Source organism: Lytechinus variegatus, chromosome 17, assembly GCF_018143015.1.
Source record: "Lytechinus variegatus isolate NC3 chromosome 17, Lvar_3.0, whole genome shotgun sequence".
NCBI classification, from domain to species: domain Eukaryota; kingdom Metazoa; phylum Echinodermata; class Echinoidea; order Temnopleuroida; family Toxopneustidae; genus Lytechinus; species Lytechinus variegatus.
The window spans coordinates 975469-982247 of NC_054756.1; the positions used below are offsets into that span (position 1 = coordinate 975469).

Below are 6779 nucleotides of genomic sequence, written 5' to 3' on the forward strand. Positions count from 1 at the left end.
CGCAGAGAATCTTTTGTCATCAGCCCTTTAAAGGACAAGTCCACCCCAACTAAAAGTTTATTTGAATAAAAAGAGGAAAATGCAACAAACATAACACTGAAAATTTCATCAAAATCGGATGTGAAATAAGAAAGTTATGACACTTTAAAGTTTCGCTTAATGTCACAAAACAGTTATATGCACATCCTGGTCGGTATTGTCAAATTTGTAAAAATTGAAATATTGTATAATTCAAACAATAAAAAAACAAAGAAATAGTAAGTGAGTGATGTCATCGACACTCTCATTAGCATATTACTGAGTTGAGAGTAGAACTGTTTTGGAAAAAAGTGAAACTTTAAAATGTCATAACTTTCTTATTTTACATGCGATTTTGATGAAATTTTCAATGTTATGCTAGTTTGATTTTTCTCTATTCATTCAAATCAAAATTGTCCTATGGTGGACTTGACCTTTGATGACATAAGAGTCCATTGTCGGAAATCGTTAAGTCGAAACAGCAAGTGTTGTTCTGGATTCTGAACAGACGACATATAATGTATATTTGCAATTTGTCGTCCGGTCCGTATTTTCAGACCATCTGCTGTCCCAGTTCAAATTTGGACAACAAACTCTCAGAGAAAGAAAGAAAGAGAAAGAAACGCTTTCAAATGTAAAATATTTTATTTTTGGTTGACTTCCAATAAGGATGGATTTAGCTTTGTCTACATTTAAATCTAATTTGTCATTAACTATCCAATGATGGATGTTATTCATGTCTTCTTGTAATTGTATTTGAATTTCATTAAGAGAAGAACCTGTACAATACAAAATGATATCATCGGCGTTCATTATAAGACTCCTATTCTTTCCCTCTTTTACCATGTCATTGATGTATATCAAATCAAAAGGGGTCCCAGTATCCACCCTTGAGGCACGCCCTGATTCAAAATGAGTTGATCAGAATTAGATTGTCTAATTACAACATGTTGCTTTCTATTTGATAAGTATGAATTAAACCACGACGATACAGTAGGGGATCCTATAAGCAGTAGTTTATTTAACATTGTAGATGTATCTACCATGTAGAATGCATGCCTCAGATCTATAAAAAAAATAAACTAATAATAATACAAAAATTATAGAGGGCGGAAATTATTCCATAAAGTAAACTTTCTACTGCGCTTTACAGGACTCCTAATATGCTTGTTATTAATTGAATGTGTTTTCAGCTTTGATTTAAAGTTGTTTATGGATGGTACTTTCCTAACTTCCAGGGGTAAGCTATTCCAAAGCCTGGGGGCTTAATGGTCGTTATCCAAGCGTTATGTTTTGAAGGATGGAATCTGCAAAAGCAGAGGATCCATTGAACTGCGAAAATTGCGACCATGATTACTGGTTTTATACCTCAATATGGTGCAATTGGATACCAATGATTTTATGTAAAAAAATATTTTAGCAATGTTCTAAATTGTACCTTATAACCTCTTACCAACACTTTTCCGAATAGATATCGACGAATGTAACGATACTCTGGAGGACTACCCATGCGATACCAGCAACGGTGTATGTTCTAGTACCAATGGTTCTTACGTCTGCTCGTGTACTGATGGATATATTCTAGGAATAAATAACACCTGCAAGGGTAACTAGCTTGATTGCCTCTTTCTTCTCTTTCTCACTAAGTAAAGCACAATTTTGAACCGTTCATGCATAAATTATGTCAATTTGTCGTGAATTCTTCTGATGATTCCAACGGGTGATCTCGAAACATTTGAAGATATTGAATCCAGGCAAAATAGTCTGATCTGAAGGGAAAAAAATTGGATGGAAAAGTCTTTGGTTCGTATAGTAAATACACGCGTAAAGAGCGAAAATCAACTAAATTTTGTTTGAAAATGACTTTTAATATGATAATATTAAAGATGATGATAGTAATAACGTAATTTTAAAGGAACAATCTAAGATGGAATTCGATAATTAAGAAAATTCGATTACAATATCACTATGCATATGAACAGACTTAGTCTCTTCGATATTTTGGTGTTTTATTGCTTGCATTTTCGTAATTCTGCGAGAAGACTGCATACAGTCACACCAAAGAACTGACGAAATCAAATCAAATCAAATCAATCAATGAACGCCATTAAGTTATTGTATCGCATATCTCAGGTCGCTTTGGAGTCACTTTCGCTGGTGTTACCTGCAGGATGTGCGTCAAGAATAACTACATTAAAAAAGTATAGTACTTGAGCTTAAACGCCAAGAAATTCACAATCCCTGTTGAGTACATATGTTTGAATTAATAACCATGCTAATATTTCTCAATGTGTTCTCAATGTATAAAATATACTGATACATAACTGTCGTTTTGATTAAATCTTCAGAGCTTTCCCTTCATTCAAGTGGAAGAGGCGGTAAGTTTTCATTACATACTCTAATCATAACATTACACAGCAAAAACTGTGGTGTTAACCGGTGTATATAGAGGACCACACCAGTTATTTTACACCGGTGTTAAATTGATGGTGTTAGTTTTACATCTAAAGGTGTTATTACAACACCTTTGGTTGTTACATTTACACTCTTTGGTGTTATGTTCAATCTTTAGGGTGTCATTTTAACACCTCAGAGTGTGGTCCTCTTTTAACGCCGACTGGTGTCAGTTTTAACGCCACAGTTTTTACAGTGTATCTGCCAGGGTGACGACGCTGTTTAACCAATCAAAGCGATATTGCTTAGTGCTGAATCTCTTTCGCATTCGCGGCAACGATTATTCATAAATTCATCACATTCATATACATATAATGTATATATATATATCATATTATGTTAGCTTGAAATTCTCAACAATTAAATCATTTGTATTTTCTGGTGGGGGCTATGGGAGCATGTTCGAAGCGCCTTGTAACCGATTTTCTGTATTTAATGTTAAAGGGACACATTATATAAGTGATTTAATCGTTTCGATGATATTCCTGATTTGGTTTGAAATTAAAATTTCGATTCATCACCTGTTTTACGGCATTTGTTCATGGTCCTGGGAAGCGGGGTGAAGCACCAACAAGCACCCCAAAAAATTTTTACTGGAGGTTCTGCATGTGTTATTTTCCATAGGCATCACCCCCTTGAATTATAAAAGATATGACAAAGTGACAAAATTGTCCCCAAAATGGTCGATATTTTCTACAGAACCCTTTTTTTTTGGGGGGGGGGGTCAAATAAATTCCCACGCCCCAAAATGACCTTCATTTTGTAGTAAATTTTTTTTTTTGCTTGTGGTCAAATTTCTTTGGACAAAATGACCTGTTATGGAGAGATTTTATTTTTCTCTATTTTCAGCTTATCAAATCTACACAAGCACCCCGAGTAAAAAATCGTTCCCAGGCCCCTACATTTATTACGTTATTCTGCCATAGGCACGTTATCATAACGTATATCCCAAATTTAGTTCTTGTACAATAATGTTCTTTCATTTTCCTTGGATTCTGGTTGTGATCATGGGTAAGGCTTGATATAAACTACAGCTACCGAAAGTTAATTTCTTTCTCAAGGCCAATTTCGTTATTTCTTATAACTCTAGATAAATTGCATTCCAATTTCAGGTTTGATTGGTGGTCTTGTCTCGTCCGTCGCCGTCATATCAATAATTGTTGTCATCGGATTGCTATGGAAGTACAGGTTAGAATGATAAATAAATACTACAAATTTACCCATTCAATCTCCTTTCTATACAAGCAGGGATGCCAAGAAGGCTTGGTTAAATAGTCTTTAAAAATCATTTAAACAGTAGTTTCAAACTTTAGTTTGAGAAGGGGCATCCTTGAACAAAATTGGCATATCTAAATCTGTTATCTGCTTGTAAACTAATAATTGCTGTCATCGGATTGCTATGGAAGTACAATTTCGAATAATAAATTTACTACAAATTTACTCGTTCGATCACCTTTCTAACAAGCAGGGATGCCAACAAGGCTTGATGAAGTAGTCTCTTAATCTCGTTTAAACACTTAAATGACGCCATTTCTATATCAACATGTTTTTTAATTGATAATGTCATGTTGAAAAGGGCCAATTTCAAACGTTTTACTTTGGGATGGGGCATCCCTGAACAAAATCGGCATATCTAATTTAGTTATCTGCTTGTAAACTAATAAAGTGTTTGATGAATTAGACTTCAGTTGATGTGTCTCTGTTTAAACTCAATAATCATATTCTTTTATTTGATAATTGTTTCGAAACAAAATTAATATCATTAGGTTAATTTTTATAGCTGTGAATTGATTTTGACTGTCTATTAATTTGTCAAGAATCATTAACTGCTTCTATTCTGATGAAGGTTTTGTAGGGAGACTTTTTCCCCGACGTTGAGTTTAAAATAGTAATAACCTGAAACTTGACATGCCTGACGTCAAATTGCATAAAACTTCTAGCTCCATCTAGTGATGATTTGTTAGATGCAGTGGACACTGGGCGATTGTAATTGAAAATAAGACATAATAATGTGTGGGTGGGTTTGTGTGTGTGTGAGAGAGAATGTGTGCGCATATGCTCCTGCCAATTGCAGGATAATCTTAAAGCCAGCTGTACAGAGAAACAGAAGTGAGGCCGTTTATCACCATTAAAAACGGGGCATTCTCACTTGGTTTGATCTCTCTCACATGATGCAATATGTCGCCAAAGTATTCAGGAAAATTACAAACAATATCATTTTGTGCATCCAAGCCATCTAAGATCATTATGGAATTGCCATGAACGAACACAAACGTCCCCTAACATGCCTAATGCGTGATGCATAATTCTATGCTGTCTACACAATGTGTTTGGTTTTCCGTCCTCGTTTGGTAGCAGTAATAAAAAAATGCATTGCATGGGCGTGTAGGTGTGCTGTGAGTGAGTGTTTATGTGTGTATGGTTGGGGGTAGTCTCTGTAATTGGTTGATGACTACTACGATTGTGATGATAGCGCGTATTCTCAACATCATTCTAAGTTTATAAGACGCCAACTCTAATAATAACGCGATTTCTGACAATCATTTGATCTGCGCCTCCCTCCTCTTCGCTTATCTTACTTATCATTTGATAATATAACACAATACGGAGCACATGAATGCCATTGTGAAGGACTTAGGAAATACATGACTCCCTTTTACCCCTTCTTGTTCATGCTGTCCAGGAAATTTCCACAAATACCTCGAAGAAACGAACCCAAGGAAATCGATGGTAAAACCTCTGCGCCAAACCCGAACTCTTACGGTGGGAGAACGTACTATGAACATGGGAACCTACATGTAGATACTGCATGCAATGCAGAGCTGAAAGGAAAGGCTTCGTACCACGCTGACAAATGTTCTGATAATGATGAAAGTGAGGACATTTACGAAAATCTAGGTGATTGAGGTCTTTAACTGCAGACAATCAAAAATCACCATTAGACCATATACAGAACCATCCAAACGTTTTTTTAATCAACATAAATTCCTTTTTTGAAGAAAAAGCGTTTCAAAGTTAATCACACGTGCATCATTGTCTCTCTCCATTATCTACTAAAACAGTAATGCTTTGGAATACTGAGTAAAGTGTAATATGCTGACCTCAACAAATTATTTATTTTGTAAATGCTGTCTCGATGTACTCCCTTGTTAAAATTAATCTTAGGGGTCAGAATTCTTATCACCCTGCTAGAAAAAACTGTCTTACAAAATATAAGTGTGTTTAATATAATGCAAACATATCTTCATACTTCTTTATTTTATAAATTTTGTTATTAATATAATTATTATTATTATTCTTTAATTCTTTTTATTTTTTTTTTAATTTATTTATTTATTATTAATATTATTATTATTATTTTTTTTGGCATTTTGACATTGTGAATATTCTCAGAGTCCAATATATTACAAACTTTGAACACTAACAGGGTGAAGGCATCCACATTGTCGAGTTATTTTCACATTTTATAACGATTCTGGGAGTATTAAATGTTGAATTACATTTACAAATAATCCTCTATACAACACACTGGGGGATAATGTGATTTGTTTTTCAGCATTGTTGTATCTGGAAGACCCCATGCCCTTTTTTCAGGCAGTGATTTATACAGAAACATGTTTTAAACGGTCCTTTACGTAAGAATAATACCTATTGCTATAAATGCCATTGACTAAGCTGGTCATGCTGGTAGTGTTGAATTAAGATGATGTACTTAAATATTTGCCAAATTTTTTATAATCGAGATGATCACTACTTCCTAACAAAAAAAATTGTTGAATTAGAAAAAAAACAAGCAATATAGCGTTGGAATTTTTTTGAAAGTCAGATGTAAATAAAACAAATCATGACATTTCAGTTTTACCCATTTTTACACAACAGTCATGGTCGTACGCAATTTATTTTTCGTGGGAGCGCAGGACGCGTAAAAAATCGAAGAAAAGCGATGGAGTGAAGCGATCGAGCTTGTCATTGGGGCGCTTTAGCATTTTCTTACGTGAAATAAATAGACTTCGTACACACTTTTCAGGATTTTTTGGTGAAAACTTTCAGTAAAACGTTTTTTTCCAGAATTTCGGGGATAGGGACTGCTCACTGCCTTCAGCTGCTTACAGCAGTGCAAGCAATGTATGTGTGTATTTTTTGAGGCGCTTGTATGTTGTAAACTATGATTAACAATGTTGTATGATAACGGACGATATGCAGACAAAAGACCGGATGATGTAACAGTTAAACTAACAATATCTATTACATTATCAGTGTTCACTTTTAGGGGAAATTTCACTCTATATTGTCTGAAACTTTGCATT

At 34.5% G+C, this 6779-nt stretch overlaps 1 long non-coding RNA gene across 1 annotated transcript; it reads left to right on the top strand.

Moving 5' to 3' along the window:
• Nucleotides 1-1494: 1494 nt before the first annotated feature.
• LOC121430505 lies at nt 1495-5393 on the top strand. Its single transcript, XR_005972046.1, has 4 exons — nt 1495-1624; nt 2367-2396; nt 3585-3660; nt 5156-5393. It is a non-coding gene; the product is annotated as an uncharacterized LOC121430505 (long non-coding RNA).
• Nucleotides 5394-6779: the final 1386 nt, after the last annotated feature.